Genomic DNA, 19,753 nt, shown 5'->3' on the forward strand with positions numbered 1-19,753 from the left:
TATTAGGCCTAAAAAATAAGAAACCGATCAAATCCCCTTTCTATAGGACAGCCCTTTAGATGTTTGGAGACAGCCTCTATATCCTCCTGTGCTTTCCCTTCCCCAGGGTATTTATTTAATTTGCCACAGAACATGGCATCCGGGTTTCAGCATTCTGGTCTCTTCTAGACATGCTCTGGTGTGACAGTGTACCCTTCGGAACGTAGGCCTGGAGCTGAGCTCTGTAGCCCATTTGTGATCAGCCCAAATCAGCCCAGAGTCTCTAACAGAGGCTGAATTAGAACCACAGAGGTCTAACCTTCTGTTTCTGTTGATACAGTGTATCATGTTCACTCTCCTCCTCTTCCTTCCTTTTTTCTTTCCTCCTACCCTCCCTTCCTTCTTTTTTCTTTTTCTTTTTTTTGCAGCCACATATTGTTGAACTTGAGGTCAACTCAAACCTGTAAGTCATTGTCACTGAAACTGCTCTTAATCTAGATTCCTTCTACCCTGTATTTTGGGCACTGGTCCAACATGGCAGCCACTGGCCCCATGTGACAATTTACATTTAAAGTACTTAAAAAGAAAAAAAAAATCAACACTAATTGAAATTAAGATTTTAGTTTCTCGTTTGTAGGAGTCACATTTCAAGGGCTCAACCACCACAATTGTCTAGTGGCTACTAACTCAGACAATACCTATTTAGGACATTTCCATCATCACCAAAAGTTATATGAGACTGCTCTGATTTGGACTGAAGGGCAGGTATTTACATTTATCCCTGGTGGCACTTACTTCATCTTGTTAGTTCCAGCTCAGCTGCTGAGATCTTTTGGAAACTCATTTTGGTTTCCGGAGTGTTTGTGGGCCCTCCCAACTTTATGACAGCTGTAGATTTGATGAGCGTTTCATGCCTTCCTCTGCTTCATTTAAAACCACTGATAAAAATGTCCAGTGGACCAGAGCTGCACCAGAGCACCGCACATGGCCCTCTGCACTGCAGGGTCACTCAGGCAGTAGTTTAACCCATGAGGCCTATATACCAGGCCCTGTGTGCCGGGCACCTGGTACACACGAGACAGACAATGGCAAGTAAAGAGTCCTGCTAGGAATTCAAATGCCTTCACCTTGCATTCAGGGTTGCTTCTTTCTGGCCTATAGTAGCTAAGTGCAGGCTTGAGAATCAGCTTCCTGGGTTTGGATCCTGATTCTGCCACTTTGTTTATTTAAGAAAATATTTATTCATTTGTTTTTATTATTATTTTTTGGCTGCACTGGGTCTTTGTTGGGGGCTCTCTAGTGGCTGCACGTGGACTCAGTTGCCCTGCAGCATGTGGAATCTTCTAGGACCAGGGATTGAACCAGTGTCCCCTGCATTCAAAGGCAGATTCTTAATCATTGGACCACCAGGGACGTCCTCTCTGCCACTTTATAGACTATATAATATCTTCGTGTTTCAGTTTCCTAAGAACCTCCATCCCACCATGTTGTTATGGGATTAAATGAGTTAGTGCAAGTAAAGCTCTTAGAATAGCTCCTGGCATATAGTAATTAATGTAATATTAACTATTATTTCTCATGCTCAGTCCTGCTTTGGGGTCTCAGGGCCTCACTTCTGTCCTCTTTTAGTTTGTGGATGACTTTTCAGGCCCAAATGAAGCCTGCCCTCCTTGATTTCTTATGTTCTTGGCTGCTCACCTGGCACTTCCTATCTCTGCTGGAGTGGTTACTGCAGTGAGGAACTCCAATAACTGTTAGGCTTCATCTTGGTTCTGTTCTGCTAGAGAGACCTAGGACAAGCTTTCATCTATAAAATGAAGAAATGATCATCACAGCTGCCTCACAGCACCACAGACAGGGCTAAGTGAGACAAAGTAGATGCGACTTCCTGCACTTAGTAGGCCTTTTCGTCCAGTAAAGCCTCTGAAAGTGCGGCTTCTTCCACATTTCTGTGCTTTAAGTCGTATCTAACCAAGGAGGTCAGGCTCATTATTACCTGTACTTCTGGAGGGCCTGCCCCTATCCCAGGAGTTCTGGGCAGGAATCCCCTGTTTATTCTGTGGAATGTGGATCCCAAATGGGTTCCCTGCCTTCTCCTCGCTGCTGTCTCCAGCTTGCTGAACTTAGGTTAGTTCCTCCCCCCAAGCCTCAGTCTGTACTCAAAGTAGGACCTGACGGGGCACCTCTAAGGGCGGTGGTGATTTAAACTCTAATTTAGAAAAGCTCTTTACTTTGGGTGTGTCTGAGATTGTGGAGGGTGGGTGTTGGCGCCCCGAGACAGGGGCCAGCCCTTGGAAAGCACCCCTACCCCTGCCAGGGTTCGGAGGTACTGCCACCTGGGCTGAGCCCATCCCCGAATGAGCGGCGCGCTCTTCCTCGAGCTCGGGTCGCGGGAACAATGGGAGGGAGGCTGGGAGGCGGGTGGGCGTCGGCCAGGTCGGGGCTGGAGGTAGACCCGGCCGGCTAGCTGGGCGCCGGGGCTGTGGGGTTAGACCCCGGCATTGGGCCGAGAGCCGAGGCGTCTTAGCCAGGGAAAACCAAGGTCGGCGCTGGCGGGGACCGGGAGGAGGCAGGGGGCGGGGCCCGAGCCCACCAGGCTGGGACGCGGAGGGCGCGGGGGCCCTGGGTGGGGTCTCCTCGGGGTCTCCCCGCCACTCGCCCTGGCCTCTGTGCTCCGCGGCGACACAGATAGGCGCCCGGCCCACGTGGGGAAGCGGGCGGCGGGCCAGCAGCGCCAGGCGGGCTCGCGGGGCTTAGCTCCCTCCCTTGCTCCCCTCCCCGGGGGCCGGCGCGGCTCCTCCCGACGCGCGGCCCCGGCTCGGGCAGCTCGGGCAGCTCGCGCGGCGGCGCTCCTCCCGCTGCTCGCTCGCTCGTTCGCCCGTGGCGGCCGGGATCGCCGGCGCTTCGTCGCGGGGAGCCGGCCGGGGCGGGGCGGAGCGGGGAGCCCGGGCGAGGGGGGCGGGCGGGGAGGGGGCTGCGCCGCGGGAGGGAGGGAGGGAGCGGGCGAGCCAGCGAGCGAGCGGGGCGTTTGTGCGCAGCTCCAGTGCGCCTCGGAGCCCGCCGGGCGGCCGCCGGACACACCGACCGAGGACAGACAGCGCCCGGAAGCCGCGCCGCCGCAGCCAGGTTAGCCACTCTCCCCGCCTACTTGGGGCCCCGGGGACCCCCGCCGCTTCTGGGCTGGTGGGCGTGGGGAGGGGAATCGCCGAGGGCTCCGAGCGCGATTCCCGGTCCTGGAGCACTGACAGGCGGGTTGGCAGGCTCCAGAGGCGGGGTGGACACCACGGAGGCGGGCGGCGGGGCGCGGGGTTGGGGGGACCCGGGCCTCGGTTTGTGCGTCTCAGTACTGGCGCCCGTATGTGTGTGTGTCGGGGTCTTCGTCGCCGGATGTGTGTGGGGTGTGAGCGCGCGTGTGCCCGTGGGTCCGTGCAAGTGGATGATCGGTGTGTGCGCGTGCGTGTGTGAGAGGGTGTGTGCCCTGTGTCTCCGCGCGTCCGGGTGGTGTGTGTGTGTGCGTGTGTCTGGGGGTGAATGTGTCTATGAGAGGGTGTGTCTGAATGTGTAACTGAGTGTGTGTACATTTGGATGAGGGTGTGTGCCGATGGCTTCGCCGGTGGCTGGAACCTGTGGCGGTGTGCGTGTGTGTGCGCGCGCGCCAGTGTGAGTCCCCGTGTGTGCGCGTGTGAGGGCGGGTGTGCACCCGCGTAGCCCCGCGTAGCCCCGGTGTGCGTGTGCGCGGCTTTGTCTGCACACAGCCGGGAGGAAAGGGGTGGGGGCGGCTGCTGAGGCGCCGCCGTCGCCGGGAACCAGGCACCTGGCCTGGGCAGAGGGCGGCGGCGGCGGTGGGAGGGTGCCCCCGGGGCCGAGACTCCCTGCCGGCAGGTGGGCGGCCACGCCCGGGGGAGCCGGAGGGAGCCGGGGTGACAGCGGAGCCGGCGCGCCCGGCCGAGCCGGAGCGGAGGGCGTGTCCTGCCTGGAGCCCGGGGGTGTGTGTGTGCGGGTGGCCGTGGCGACAGCGGTCCCTAGGTTGGTGACCCTGTCGGTTCGGGGATCCATTTCCTGTCGTGGCGCTGGGACTGTCGCCCAGAGGCAAACCGGGCCCTACCAGGTCTGCCACACACCCACCCACGCCCCTCCCTGCTCTCCGGGGTAGAGCCGCACCTTAGGTGCCCTGAGGGGAGGAGGGAGATCCACTCTCTTAAAGGGCCAGTGCCCCAACTCCAAGGAAGCCCCCCTCAGGAGATAGCTACTCCGAGAGAGGTCTCTGGGTGTGTCTTACTCCTTTCTCCATCAGTTGGTGCAGCGCAGGCATTTGGAAATGTGTGCCTGTGTGCGTGTTCTCTCTGTGTGTTTCTTGTGCGTTTGAAGGCACAGGTGTATTTCATCAGTGAACAGCGAATGAGGCATCTCTTGATATCTATGTGTATGTGTTTTTCCATGAGCTTTCCTATATTTGTTTCTATGTACACATAGCTGTTTTTGTGTGTTAGTGAGTCTGTGCATGTGGGTTTGCAAGAGAAGTGGCGTTTTGCTGCCAAATGGAAGAGGATAGAAAAATTCTGTCCAGGCCACCCTGTTTTAGAAAAACTGGGTGAAAAGGTGGTTTGGAAATTAAGCCTCTGGCTTTGCTGGTTTCAGATGCTGGTACTGAAATGTAGGTAGAATGAGATTAGACTAGCTAGGAGGATAGAAATGGAGACCCTTCCAAGAGGAAGGAAGTGTTCTGGAAGAAGGCTATCCAAGTGTAAGAATTCACCCTTCACTTCTAGTTCTTCCCTGGAACCTGACCTCCCCCTCTGCTGCTCAGCTTGCCAAGATAAAGTACACAGGATTTGAAGTATAAAGGGAGTGAGCTGGCAATGAGAAAAGAAGGAGGGTGGCTAGGTAATAGGATTGGGCCAACAGCAGATTTCTGCAATTTTAAAAATGTTTCCCCACCAAGTCAGCAGAAGTTGGGGGTAAGCTGAGCCTGCTCTTGTCTTTCCCAAATCTCTTTCCCAGGGCAGGAAAGGCTGGTCTGCAGCTCAGGAGCCTGGAATTTGATGCAGGGGTCTCCTTTTGACTTTGGTCAAACCTTTCATGTACTTAGCTACTCACTCGACAGATTTTTTTGAGCTTCTCTTATATAAGAGTCTAAACCCCCTAAGCCTCAGTTTCCCTAGCTGAGCAGCTATTAGGCTGGATTCTGGGACTTTAAGGCCCCTTCCCTTCCTCAGAGTGCTAGAGTTTGTCTCACTGTTACTCACATTTAGGAATCTACCTTTCCAGCCCCTACATGGGGGCCTCCCAGGTGGCGCTAGGGGTAAAGAACCTGCCTGCCAATGCAGGAGACACAGGTTCGATCCCTGGGTAGGGAAGATCCCCTGGAGGAGGAAATGGCAACCCACTGCAGTATTCTTGCTTGGAGAATCCCATGGAGAGAAGAGCCTGGTGGGCTATTGTCCATGGGGTTGCAGACAGTCGGACACGACTGAGCACAACACATCCTCCAAATATCCTGGCCATGGGTTTCACTCACTGCTCCCCCTTGCCCTCATATATTCCAGTCTAGAGCAGTGATCCTCAGAGTATGGTCACCCGACCAGAAGCAGCAGCAGGGTGACCTAGGATCTTGTTAGACATTCTTGGGGTTCCCACCAGATATGCAGAATCAATAACTCTCAGGGTGGTGCCCAGCAGTCCATGTTTTAACAAACACAGGTAATTCTGATGCACACTAGAGCTCAAGAGAGGTGCAGATAGGGAGCTGGAACCTCCTAGAGGAGGAAACCCCTGGAAAGCATTTCCTGCCCCCTTCCTGAAATAGCTGACACCCATAATTGTGATCTTGGACAAATTGCTCCTTCACCAAATAATGCAATGACTCATTGACAGTGTCTGCTCTGGGCCAGGTTCTGTGTAAGGGATTTTCCCTGCTCTGCTTCGTTTCTCCACTTCTTATGCTGATCTACAAGACCTGCAAGACTAAGTCCCTGCCCACCTCCCTAGAAACCATCAGTCTGGCCTTCCTTTAGTTTATCCAGGCGCCAGGAGCTCATATGCCTTTGGGATTTTGCACTTGCTGTTCCCTCCATCTACCACACCCTTCCTCTGCTGCTTGTCTTGGTTAACTCCCACTCTTGAGATTTCAGCTCAAAAACCACTTTCTCGGGGGAGCCTTCACCCAGCAACTCCCTAAGACAAGTCAGTTTTTCCTGTTTTACATTCTTACAGCTTCCTGTATTTCATAGCGCTTGTGAGAGTTTGTAATTATACTTGAACTTGTTAGTTGGCTGTCTGTCTCCCCTCGCTGAATTGTGATGCCATCTGGGCAGGAACCTGCTTCTCAGTCCTTCTAGTATCCCACACAGTGTTTGGCTTACGATTCGTGTTCGATAAATTTGTTGAATGGATGACTTTATAAAATGGAAGACGGTACTAAATGATACTTGGGGCTTCCCAGGTGACTCAGTGGTAAAGAATCTGCCTGCCAGTGCAGGAGACACAGGAGACGTGGACTCGATCCCTGGGTCGAGAAGACCCCCTGGAGGAGGGCATGCAAACCCAGTCTGGCATTCTTGCCTGGAAAATCCCATGGACAGAGGAGCCTGGTAGGCAACAGTCCATGGGGTCACAAAGAGCAGGACACAACTGAGCAACTGAACTTGCGGTGCTCATATTAAATGGCACCCAAAGTGTCCTCTCAAGCCCTGATCTGCTAATATCTGAGCAGGCCTCAGACTTTTTTTTTGAAGTAGATTTATATATCTTATTTTTCACTGCTATGTCACCATAGATTTGAGACCTTAATGCGTGCCCAGGTCCATGCTGGGCTCTGCTTTAGGGGAGGCGGGACAAAACTCTTCAGAAGACACAGTTTTCTGTGTCCTCCTGGGTTAAGTTCCTTCAAGAATGACAAGAGGAATGCTGAATACGTGATCTAAAGATCTAGGTCCATGTCTTATTACATGACTGTGAGCAAGTCACTTCTCCTTTCTTGTTTGTTTCCTCTTCTGTGAAATGAGGGTATTAGGATGGATGGTATACCTAGCATTGGTTGTTAGCACTGGCATTAGAGTATAGCACTGTCTTTGCCACATACTAGTTGAGTAGACTTGGGCAAGTGACTTCATCTCTTCATTTCCTCACCTGTAAAATAGGATCAATAATAGTATTGGGTTCTGAGAATAAAATGAAGGAATATACATTCTTTTATTTAAAAATCCATTAACCTATTAATTTGTATTGGGACTTTTTTGCAGTATGCAGGATCATTGTTGCGTTCTATGGGATCTTTCATTATGGTGCACAAACTCTGTAGTTATGGCCTGGGGGCTTCAGAGTGAGTGGGCTTCAGTAGTGGCAGAGTGCTGGCTTAGTTGCTCTGCGATGGTATATGGGATCTTAGTTTCCCGACTAGGGATCGAACCTGCCTCCCCTGCTTTTGGAAGGCGGATTCTTAACCACTGGACCACCAGGGAAGTCCAAACAGTTCAACATTCTTGAATGCCTTTGTACTGGGCCCTAGGCCTACAGAGACAGAAATGAATGCAGCATGTTCCCAGGCTGGGTATGTGGGGCAATGTGCAATGCCATGGTACAATGTCCAGGGTGTCAGGGTATGGCTGTTCATGGAGGAAAAGGCAGTGTTTGGGCTAGATTTTATTTTCCAGGTAGCTGGAGCAGCTCATGCAAAGGCACTGTGACTTGTTAAGGGAAATACAAAGAGTTCTGTGTGGTTGGAGCAGAAGGTGGTGAGTGGTGGGAACAGGTGCAGTGAGTGGCTGGAGATAAAGAGGACATTTGAGGCCAGATCTGGCTGGGGCTGAAGAGCTTGAGTCCTGCAGGTGCTGGTGGAGTTAGGGAAGAAGACTAAGCTAGCCAGGAAGGATCAGATTTGCATTTCAAAACCACAGCTCTCCAGGTGGTGGGAGAGGTTGGCTTGGGTGGAGGGGGAGGATCGTTCACCTGGGGCTCACAGGGTGCTTATTTGCATGATGGAAGGGCCTGGTGGGGTGGATAGAGACCCGGAACACAGAACAACCCTGGTGGATGGAGACTTCAGGTCAGCCTGAACCAGAGTGGTGAAGTAGAGATGAGAATGACTCCTCCCAGGACCCCAGGCCTCCATTCACTTCCAAGGCTGCCTAGTGGGAATCTGAAAACTGGAATTTAAGAATTCCAGGTCTGCTGCTCAATGGACTCACCATGTATTAATTTCTTAGGGCTGCTTCATGAAATACCACAATCTGGGTGGCTTAAAAAAGCAGAAATGTTTTCTCTGGCAGTGTGGAACTAGAAGTCAGAAAGCAAGGTGTCGGCTATGTTGGTTTCATCTGAAAGCTCTGAGCAGGGGGTCTGTTCAGTGCCCCCTCCTAACTTCTGGTGGTGGCCAGCAATCCGTGGAGCTCCCTGGCTTGCAGCTGCACCTGCCTCTGTTGTCACGTGGCTTTCTCCCCTTCCTCCCGGTGTGTCTCTGTGTCATCTCCTCTTCTAAGGACATCAGTCATGTTGGGCTTAGTGCCAGCATGACCTCATTTTATTTTAACTAATTGCATCTGCAAAGACTCTGTTTCCAAACAAGGCCACATTCTGAGCTTCTTTGAAGACATGAATTTGAGGGCGGACACTATTCAACCCAGTACATACAGGAAGATGGAAAAGAGTGCAGGCCTTGGGGTCCCGCAAGCCCAGGTCCAAATCCAGGCTTTGCCATGGAATAGCCATGATGCTTTTTCTCAGCCTCAGTGTCATCTTCTCTGAAATGGGAACAGTAGCAGCTGGATTGCTGGGTTGTGGTAGTGAGACGTGGTCAAGGTAACAAATGTGGGGACTTCCCTGGTGGTCCAATGCTAAGACTCTGAGTTCCCAATGCAGGGGGCCTGGGTTCAATCCCTGGTCAGGGCACTAAGATCCCACAGGCTACAACTAAGAGTCCACATGCCGAAACTAAAGATCTTGTGTGCTGTAACAAGGGCACAGTGCTGTCAAATAAATAAATTAATTAAAATATACTGACAAAATAAAACCAAGGACAACAGCTGTGAGTGAGCCTGGTGAGGTGGCACACAGCAGGCACCCAGGAATTATTACTTCCTCTTTGGCTCCCCTTTCTCTGCACTTAGTAGCCTGGACAAATCACCTAAATATTGCGTCACTGTCCTCATCTGCTAAACATGAATAGTCGTCATCCAGGTCTACCTACCTCACCAGATTGTGAACCCCAGGGGATAATGAGAAAGCTCTTTGTAAATTGCTTCTGAGTTCGTGGCTGTGATTTTTAATGATAATCATCATCTCCGTGATAACCCTTGGCCATTGCCACATCCACGGCACTCTCAGCAGAGCCCAGCCCAGCCCACTCTTCTTCTGAGGCAAGTCCTCGTTGCCCCTTTATGCTCCCAGGCGTCCTGCCAGCAGGAGAGCTCTGTCAGAGTCAGGAGAACCTTAGAGATGCTAGTCCTCCATTGCCCTCATTAGCCAGAGGAGGGAAGCAGATTCTGAGGGAAGTGAGACCCCTGAAGGTCAACAGCTGGTCAGGGGCAATTGGAACACCCTGTTTGTGGTTCCTGTTTAGAGTCTGAATGGTCCTTTTTCCCTGGCTGCAACTTTAGCCCCAGAAGCAGGACCTTGGCGCAGGTGGTGGCCTGGAGAGAGGATGACACAAGGCCCAGATTTGGGGACCCAGCGGGGAGAGTCCTGCTCAGTTAGGATCAGATTCCCCAGCAAGGGGGTCCCTGAGTCCTGAGTGGACGAGCGCTGCCTCCACGCAGGCTCAATGGACAGGTCATTTTGCTCTCTGCCTGCTCTGGGGGTGGAGGCCGCACGCCATGGGCAGGCAGCAGCCTCGTGGGGAGCCAGAGAGTGGAGGTAACCCAAGGCTTCAGTGTCCCTACTGACAGCCGGGGCAGTGCTTCTCAGGAGGCTGTGTACCTCTCAGCCTTGCCTTGGCCAGCCTGGGGAAGGCTCTGGAAAGAAGAGAAGGCTTATCCTGTTTTGGCAGTTTCACCAAAGTCATATTCCTTCCCCCAAGCTGGTAAGCCAGGCCCCTCCTCAGCCTCAACTGTCCTTTCCCTTCCTCCTCCCTCTTCTCAATTCCTTCTCACTCCCTTCTCCTGCCTTCTTCCCTCCTGCTTTCTCTCTCCCCATCATCTCTCCAGATTAAAGGTCTGAAGATAAAGACCCAGTTCTGGTGGCTGGCTTGGGGGTTGCTTGAGGCGACCTAAGAATTAGAAAGCTTAGAGTCTTCCTCATTAGAGGCTGGGCTGGTGACTGATAAACAAGTGCTTACGTTTATTGGCTCACCAGGTGCCAGGCCCCGTGCTAAGCGCTTTATGCGCCTTATGTCTTTTAATCCTCGCAGCTACCCAGTGAGGCAGGGATTACGATCCCATTTTATTAAAGGAGGCTAATAACTTGCCCAAGTCCTACCCAGTCCTCAGCCAGCAAGTGGCACAGCTGGGATTTCAATCCAGATCTATCCAAAGCCCACGGGTGCTCTTGAACGTTTCCTATACTGCCCTGATGGAGCCTTGGAGGATACTTAGGTGTCCGCAGAGGGATGCACACTTGCTCGAATCTGGAGAATAGAGACTGTGGATTCCACCCCAGGCTTCCTCTCAAGGTTTTGCTGTTACCCCATCAGAGACCAGCCTTCCTATAGGTGCTCGGCCTCTGGTTCTAGGCAGCTGCCCACCTGCAGGAGAAATGCCGAGTCAGGGGCAGGTGACAGGGTAGGACTGAAGGCATTTGGCTTTTTATTTATATATTTATTAACTATTGAAAAAAATCCAGACTTCATTTTATTTATTTAAAAAATTTTTAGACCATACCCTGAGGCATGTGGGACCTACATTCCCCAATCAGGGATCAAACCCACACCCCACACCCCTTGCACTGGAAGGTGGAGTCTTAACCACTGGATCGCCAGAGAAGTCCTGGCTTTTTCTTTAGATGTTGTTTTGTCACTGGTTTTCTTAGTTTTTCATGGATTGCCCAGAGTGTCCCAGTTAAATAAGCTTATCATCTTTCAAAGCTTGGAAGAGTGCTTGGGGGCTTGGAGGTCCTCTATCAGCCTCAGTGATGGAGGGGAGAGAGGCAGAGGCTGAAGCCAGGAAAGCACACTTGTTCTCAAAAGGAAAAGGAAGGAAGACAGACCAGGCCGAGGGCCAGAGTGAGAGTCTGGAGAGAGGAAAAGAGCCTTTTGGCTGAAATTGATAGAAACCTTCCTCTCAGCTCAAGTTCAGCCCAGGAGTCCAGACTGCCTCCCAGGCAGGGCTGCTGATCTCAGAAGGTCACTTCAGAATCTGGCCAGCTTCAATCCACTTGCTGGGCCTCCACCCATCCCCACCATAACCTTGACCTTGACCGTGGTCAGCTTGAGCAGGTGGCTCAACCAGAGGGGACTTTGATTAATGAGCAGTGGCTTTAAAACTTCTAGCTCTGGAGCCCTCTCTACATTCAATAGGTGAGACAGCTAAAAATCACTGTGACTCAGCACCCTGTGCTGGGGCCCTGGAATCAGCCCGTTTTAATCGGTTCCAGTTGAGGTGACTGGGACACGGAGGGTTCTCAGATTGTCCTCAGAGAACACTGGTCTCAGATGTTTGTGAACTTCTGAAATAGCATGCACAATTCTCAGAGTGTTCTTTGTTCTCCAGAAAGGACCCCTAGGCACCATGTGAGTCTTTGAGTCACGACCCATAAAAGTTTAGAACTGCCGAGACAAGGATTGTTGTACTGAGTGGGAGCCTAAGGACTGGAGAAAGGTCACTAGGAGGTCATGGCAGAGGGGGGTGTTGAAGTCAGATTTCTCCCTCCTCTCAGCACATGGCTGGTTTTGCTCTGAAGATGCTCGGGGACTGCGAACCCGGCTCTTCCGCTATCAGGGCCTCAGTTTTCCCAGCTGTAAAGTGAGGTCTGGGCAGGATAAGCCCCAGGTCTCATGCAGCTTTGATCTGTGGTTCTAGAAGCCAGGCCTTCTGCTGTCCACTTCACATTCTTTGTCCCTTTCCTCGCTGCCTCCCCAGCTTCACCCACTTCTGATAGGACCACCTCCTCCCTTCAGCATCTCCCATCTTCAGAGCTTCTACGCAGAGCCTGGATTCTAGCCCCTTGAGCCCGTCTTGTCAGACCATGTGTCCAGGCACCCAGCCCTTTCTTCCTGTCCATGCCCACTCATCAGATTCAACCAGGTGCCTGTGAGTCTGGGGACACTCATGGTGACCTCTCTTCAGGGCCGGACGCCTGGGCCCAGTGCCAAGGGGAGGAGCTGGTAGAGGGGATCTGCTGTGGCTCCTGGGACACAGCCAGTGCTTACCCGTGTCTTTGCCCCAACATCCTGGGTTCATCTCTGCCAGGAATGCCACCCACCTCCCTCCCTAGTCACTGCTGAAATCCTGCCTGCCTTGTCCAGGCTCAGCTCAGATGCTAACCTCTGTCCCCCAAAGCCTTGTGAGCCCTCTCATCCCCACCCCCACAGTGACATCTGTCTTTCCCCCCTCTGTAGTACCTTATCTGTTCCCCTCTGGGGACAAGTTCTGCTTGCTCTTTGATTTATCCTGGCACGTGGCTTGTCTCTCGTGCTAGATTGTGAGCACCAGATCGCTCATGTAACCTTCTGTGCAGCCAGCACCTAGCACAGAGCTTTGCACAGAGCAGGTGCTTAATAGAAGGTTATGCAGTTTTATTTACCGAGTCTGCCTCTGGCGCTGGGGAAGGACTGGTTTCTCTGGAGCCCCCACGACCTCAGCACTGTCGAGTCACAACTTCTCACTTACCCCCTCTTTTATGTGTGGATTGGAGGGAGGCCAAGTAGGGCAGTGGATAAGAACTGAAATTCCAGTCTTGACTCTGCCATTTCCTGGCCACGTGGTCTCGAACAAATCATTTCACCTCTCTGAACCTCAGTTTCCTCAGTTTAAAACAAAGGAGCAGGAATGACAATGGGGCTTGAGAGACTTAACTGAAAAGACGTGTGTTAAATGCTGAGATCCGAGCATTGTAAAGACTAAATGGTCAGTAAACAATTAAAAAATATATATTTATTTATTTGGCTCCACTGGGTCTTAGTTGTGGCACGTGGGATCTTTGGTTTCAGCGTGTGAACTTTTCGTTTCGACATGTGGGATCTAGTTCCTAATCAAGGATCGAACCAGGACCCCCTGCTTTGGGAGCATGGTGTCTTAGCCACTGGACCACCTGGGAAGTCCCTTAATAAGCGATTATAATTCATTATTTTTCAGCTAATGGTTATTACCCTTGCTGTTTCAGCAGGTAGACGCTGTGTTCTCACCATGCTAGGGAGCAAGGGTGAGGGACAGAGAAAAGTCATTGCAAGGGGTCCTTGGTCTGTAGGGTCTTAAGGTCCTGTAGCAGGGCTGGTAAGACTGTCTTCCGGGAAGCAGTGTCTGAGAGAGACACGGCTGGGAGAGTTGAGGTGTGAGTGTTCAGTGTAGACTCCATGCTGTAGGCAACATTAGAGCTGAAAGGGGATGAAGCAGGAGGGGACAGGGGGAGTCAGGGAGACAGCTATTCCCTGGGGAGATCAAGGAGACGAGTATCAGGCCAAAGATGGGAGAGTGGGCCGCGAGCTCGGAGAGTTGTGAGAAGGAAGCAGGAAAGGGTGGAGTGGAAGCAGAAGCGACTCTAGAATCTCCACTTCTCTGGTGAGCCAGTGGTTAAGAGTCTGCCTTGCAATGCAAGGGACGCAGGTTTGATCCCCAGCTGGGGAACTAAAATCCCACGTGCCATAGAGCAACTAAGCCTCCACATGCCACAGCTAGAGAGTCTGTGCATCACAATGAGGCAAGAAGGATCCCATGTGCTGAAGCTAGGACCTGACACAGCCAAGTAAATAAACAAATGTTTTTTGTCTTTTAAAATAAAAATTGTTTTAAAAAAAAGGGCCTTAGGGTCAATGCCCCAGATGAAGGGTGAGCTTCAAACTTTGTCTTACCAAGAAGAAACTGGGGGAGTGATCACTCATGATGCTGCTACTGAGAACGACAGAGAGAAGACTGGAAAGGTGGGGCAGGAAAAGAAAGTTGGGACTTTATGGAGGAGGTAGTAGGGCCCAGTGAGCATGGAGGCCCTTTGTCCCATTGCCCAGGCTTGAGCTGAGAATAGTCCGGGGTGAACTGGTGCTCCGGGGCTCTGCAGTCCTATCTCAGAGTCTGTCTCGTAACATCAAGGCTGCCTGTTTACCTGGCCAGGATCTGAACGCTGGTCTGTCTGAAGTTAAAACTCAAATTGATCCCAGAAATGTCAGAAACTCTGAATATCAGGGGAAGCAATCTCTTAGTCCACCCCTCTCACTTCCTCGTTACACAGACCAGAAGCAGAGGTCCAGAAGGGGGAGCCCCTACCCAAGAACGCCCAGGGAACTGGCCACAGTGAGTCCCACACCAGCCTGGGGTGGGCTACGGTCCTTTGTAGGTCTGGGTTAGGGGATGGGGGGAAGAGGGTGAGGAGGGGGCCCAAGGAGGGGTGTATAAATGACGAGCGAATGCCAGATGAGAGCAGTCCGTTGCTAGGGTGTGTGTGTGATCCCAGGTGGGTGGGATGTGAGTGGGCTGGAACCGTCATCATCCCGGGCTTTCCTTCTTCCCGGAAAGAAAAAAAGGCCACATAGGTGGGATCCAGGGGAATATTGGGATGTGGGGGAGTTCAGGGGGTGGCCTGAGAAGAAGAAGCTGTTGCCAGGCAGCGAGAGACATGACTGTGTTACAGCGGCATGGAGCACACCAGCAGCTTGGGCCTGGCCCCATGTAGCCCTGTACATGACACTGTAGTGTTATCCGTCACCCCTTGTTTATGGGGAAGATTGCACTACAAAGGTCACAGCTCGGAAGGGCAGCGCCAGGGCTGGGGGACTTCAGAGCCATTTCCTGGCATGTTCTGGGTGACTGCCCTCCCGGTCCTCAGCCCAGCTTGGTCTCAGCAAGGACCCAGGACAAGTCAACTTTTGCTTTCCTCCACTTGGGGCTTCCTGGGTGGCTCAATTGGTAAAGAACCTGTCTGCCAAAGCAGTAGATGCAAGAGATGAGGGTTCCATCCTGGGTGGGGAAGATCCCCTGGAAGAGGAAAGGGCAACCTATTCCAGTATTCTTGCCTGGAAAATCCCATGGACAGAGGAGCCTGGCAGACTACAGTCCATAGGGCCGCAGAGAGTCGGACATGACTGAGCGCGTGCGTGTGTGCAGGTACACGCGCGCGCATGCACACACACACACACACACACACTTCTCCTCTATCACCTCACCTGCTTATTTGTTAATTAAAAATATTTATTGAGGGACTTCCCTGGTGGTCCAGTGGTTAAGAATCTACCTTCCTAGGCAAGGGACGTGGGTCCAATCCCTGGTTGGGGAACCAAGATCCCACATGCGAGGGGGGTAGTGGGAGTGGGTAGCTAAGCTGGCCTACCACAACTAGAGAGCCCACCTGCCACAAAGAAAGATCCCATGTGCTGCAACTAAGACCCAACACAGCCAAATAAATAATTTTTTTTAATTTATTGAGCACCTACTATGTGCCAGGCACTGCCCCTGACCTTATGGAACTGACACAACCCCCGTCTAGTGGCCCCACACTGGTAGGATGGGAAGGAGGAGGTGGGTGGCTATACTAACCACCTCTTTCTCCGTTTCACTCCAACCCCTTCCTCTCTATCCCCTTCCAAGTCCCCCCACCCCAGATGGGACTTTCTGCTGGAACTGCCTCCTGCTGAAGTGGAAACCAGAGTTAATTGTTAAACCTAATAACTGGTGAGAGTTTCGCCCGGTTAGGCTGAAGGGAGGGGGCTGAATGCTAGCCATGCTCCCCAGGAGACGAGTGGAACCACCCAGGTTCTTCTGGCCTATCCCTGCCACCCTTTCCCTCCTCTGGAATCTGCCTCCTGGGCCTGCTCCTCCCTCCTCCTATGGGTGGGGGTGGACTGCCTCTTGGACCCTTTCCCTGGACTCCAGCTGAGGTGACCCTGGGAGGTGAGTACAGGCTCTGGCCCTAGTCCAGGGGCCTCTGGGTGAGTGTTCTTGGGCAAGATGTCAGGGAGTGCATGGCAGCTAGCCTCGGGGGACCCAACCCAGAGGACAAGCAGCCAGTGGACCTTGCTGGCTTTGCCTCCTGCCGGGTGAGGGTGAGAGGGCTGGTGGGAACGGTACCCTAGTGGCCTAAGCCCCACATACAGGACCACCACCTAGTGCAGACCACGCTACTTCCTCTCCTTTAACCCTTAACTCCTGTTAGGGGACATTCTCTGGGCTTCCTTAGTGGCTCAGTGGTAAAGAACTCGCCCTCCAATGCAGGAGACTCGGGTTCGATCCCTGAGTTGGGAAGATCCTCTGGGGAAGGAAATGGCAACCCACTCCAGTGCTGTTGCCTGGAAAATCCCATGGACAGAGGAGCCTGCTGGTCTGCAGTCCATGGGGCTGTAAAGAGTTCAGACATGACTGAGCAAGTGAGCACATATTCTGCCACTAGACTTGCGGAGTTGGGGGATTTAGTGGTAAAGGCTTTTATTCCTCTAGAAGTCTGTGCCTGAGACCAGGTCCCTGCCAGGCTTTAGGGACAGAGCTTAGGCTTCCAAGTCAGACAGTCTGTGGGTCACAGCTGAGTGACTCTGGGCTGGTCACCCATCTCTCTGAGCCCCCATGCCATCCTCTGAGCATGGGCACACTGATCCCTTTGCCACCTGCACCGTGAGTATAAAGGCACCTGAGGTAGATACTAACATCAGGCTCTGCAGGGGGTTGGAATGAGTAAATTCAGTTCTGTTGACATTCGACTTGACTTTAGGAGGCTCAGCTCTGGATTAGGGGCATGGAGGCCACCAGCCCCACCCTTTAGGACTTGACTGCTGGGACTTTGTTGTCCCATACAGTAGCCACGTGTGGCTACGGAGCACTTGAAATGTGGCTAGTGCCACTGAGGAACAGAATTTGTAATCGTATTTAATTTTAAAACATTTATTTATTTGACTGTGCCGGGTCTCAGCTGTAGCGTCACAGGCATCTTTAGGTGAGGCTTCCGAACACTTAGATACACCATGGAGGGTCTAGAATCCTAACCAGAGATGGAACCTGGGCCCCCCTGTATTGGGAGCGTGGAGTCTTAGCCACTGGACCATCAGGAATTCCCAATCTTATTTACTTTTAAATAACTTAAAATTTAAACAGAATACTCCAGTTATTGGAAAACATCTGTGTCTGTTTGTGAACTTAGGTTTGTGAAAACACTTTTTCAATTGTAAAGGTTAAGAGACTCTAAATAACTGATGAAAATTTAGCGTCGGGTGTACACTGGATTTAGAAGATTTAGTATGAAAAAAAGATTGTAAAACATTTCAGTAATACCTAGGGTTTTTTTTGGGGGGCAGAGGGAGCTGCATCGCATGACTTGTAGGATCTTAGTTCTTTAACTAGGGATTGAACCAGGGCCCCAAGCAGTGGAAACTCAGAGTCCTAACCACTGGACTGCCAGGGGATTCCCTCAAAAACACTTTTGATATTGTTAAATAAATATACCATTAAAATTAATTTCACCTGTTCCTTTGTACTCTTTTAAATGTGGCTACTGAAAAATTTTAAATTACATATTTGGCTTGCATTATATTTTGATTGGATAAAAACTGTTCTAGCCTGAGAGTTGAGTTGGACATGTTGGAATAATAATACAAAACTGCAAAGATTAGATACTTGGGGAGGTTTAGGGTGAGAGTAAAGGCCAGATATCCCCTTACTCATTGCCCCCCTATATCTGGGTCCACACCCCATGGTGGAATGTTACCCTGAATAACCCCACAGCCTCAAGGATAAGAGCAGGACTTCTAGTGCCAAATGAAGAGCCTGTGTCTGGGTGGCCATGCTACTCACTTGCTCTGAGTGTGACCTTGGGCAGGTCACTTCACTTGGTTGAACCTTAGTCTCTCATCTGTAAATCTAGACTAAGGGTGAGATTTACCTCGTTGATGGAGGGGATTACTTAAGATAGAATCCAGGTGCAGCTCTTGTGCCAGCACAGTGCCTGGCATATATGCACAGTCGAGTCTCAGCTGCGACCGTGGTTGCTTCTACTGCTAGTCTTCAGAGCTGTTGCTACTGCTATTGCATCCATGAGCTTGGATTTGGTTTTTCCTTTGGTCCAGATGGGACAGGGGCCAGAGGGAAAGGAGAAGTTAAAAGAGCTTGAGGGTGGGACTTGGGGTGGGCACTGCGGGGATGCTTTGTTCAGTACCTTGGGGGATTGCTAGACTTTGGGGAAGCTCTTTGGTTCTTCGGGTTCTGTAGTTGGTCAGGCTAAATATATGAGACCATTTTACAGATGAGAAAGGTGAGGGAAAGTGATCAGGCTATATAGCCAGAGGCTGAATGCAAGGTTTCCCATGCCTGTTGTGGAAATATGGGAGCCACTGTTAAGAGGCCCCGTTTGGGGGTTTGTGAGAGCAGAGCCTGAGCTAGAGAGTCTGGCATTCATGAGGAATGGTTATGACTAGTCTTCCATAGCTGGAAGGGATCTTGACACCATTCAGTATACTGTCGCCTTCTTGAGCTAAAGAAACAGAGAGCTGAGTGTGTGTATGTGTGTGTGTGTGACCTCTCCAGGATCTGTCAACAAGTTGGGGGCCAAGCTGGAACTGTGTCTGTTTGTTTAGATCCAGCCCTCAGCTCAGCCCTGGCAGGATGGATGGCCCTGCTTGTCAGCCCCTCCTCTCCTGCCCAGTCCCCGGTGAGGGCTGCTGAGAAAGAAGCTTTTGTTTCATCAGCTCCTTCTGGTTTCCTCTCAAGGTAGCTTCATCACCACCCTCTCTCCATCTGCCTGGTTTGCATTTGTCCCTGTTCCAGGTTTAAAGGGCCCTGAAATCTGAAGCTTCTACTTTCTTCTACCATCATGTCTACTTTCTGGATAACTGTAGGGGAGATCATGGGCTTTTCATCAAGAAGGCCTGGGTTTAAATCCCTCTTCTACCATGAATTCCCTCTATGGCTTTGGTCAAGTCATTATAATGTTTAGTCACGTCTTCATCTAAAAAGTAAGTGTTAGTCACTCAGTCGTGTCCAGCTCTCTGTGATCCCATGGACTGTAGCCCCCCAGGCTCTTCTGTCCATGGAATTCTCTAGGCAAGAATACTGGAGTGGGTAGCCATTTCCTTCTCTAGGAGATCTTCCCCACCCAGGGATTGAACCTGGGTCTCCCACATTGCAGGCAGATTCTTTACTGTCTGAGCCACAGGGAGGAACCCAGATGGTGAATGAGTGTATAACCTGGCAGGTAAGAACCTGAACTCTGGGTCTCACTCCAGCATGGATTCCCTAATGCTCTTCAGTGAGTCCTTTCACCTTCCGGGGTCCCAGGGTCCACATCTGGAAATGGGGGCTGCTATCTCCTGGGCTGTTGTGATAGGGAGCTATGCTGAGTTCTTCACAGGCAGCATCTCTTTGAATCCTCCCTTTAGCCCTGGAAGTGGATGCTCTTACTCCTGCTTTCCAAATGAGGAAACTGAGGCTCCCAGCCACTTGCTGGAGAGTGGTAAAGCCAGAATTCAAACCAACTCTGCGTGGCTGCAGAAGGTGAAAGTGTTAGTTGCTCAGTCATGTCCGACTCTTTGCGACCCCGTGGACTGTAGCCCACCAGGCTCCTCTGTCCATGGGATTCTCCAGGCAAGAATACTGGAGTGGGTTGCCATACCCTTCTCCAGGGGATCTTCCTGACCCAGGGATCAACCCAGCTGCAGAGTCCCAGCTTAAACCACTGCACTGCATTGCCTCCCAGGTCCCTTGGTAGCTGATCCCCCAGG

The 19,753-nt window shown here is 51.8% G+C and overlaps 1 protein-coding gene across 2 annotated transcripts in view; it reads left to right on the forward strand.

The window, feature by feature from the left end:
- The first annotated feature begins 14,330 nt into the window (after window positions 1-14,330).
- The window catches only part of EPB41L1 (erythrocyte membrane protein band 4.1 like 1), a 120,601-nt gene continuing 115,178 nt past the window's right edge, over window positions 14,331-19,753 (forward strand). For both annotated transcript variants that reach the window (XM_052651135.1, XM_052651136.1), the window contains exon 1: window positions 14,331-14,351. The gene's annotated coding sequence lies outside the window, so the exon portion shown is untranslated. The remainder of the gene's footprint in view (window positions 14,352-19,753) is intronic.

The sequence above is a fragment of the Budorcas taxicolor genome, chromosome 13 (genome assembly GCF_023091745.1).
Source record: "Budorcas taxicolor isolate Tak-1 chromosome 13, Takin1.1, whole genome shotgun sequence".
Taxonomy (NCBI): Eukaryota; Metazoa; Chordata; class Mammalia; order Artiodactyla; family Bovidae; genus Budorcas; species Budorcas taxicolor.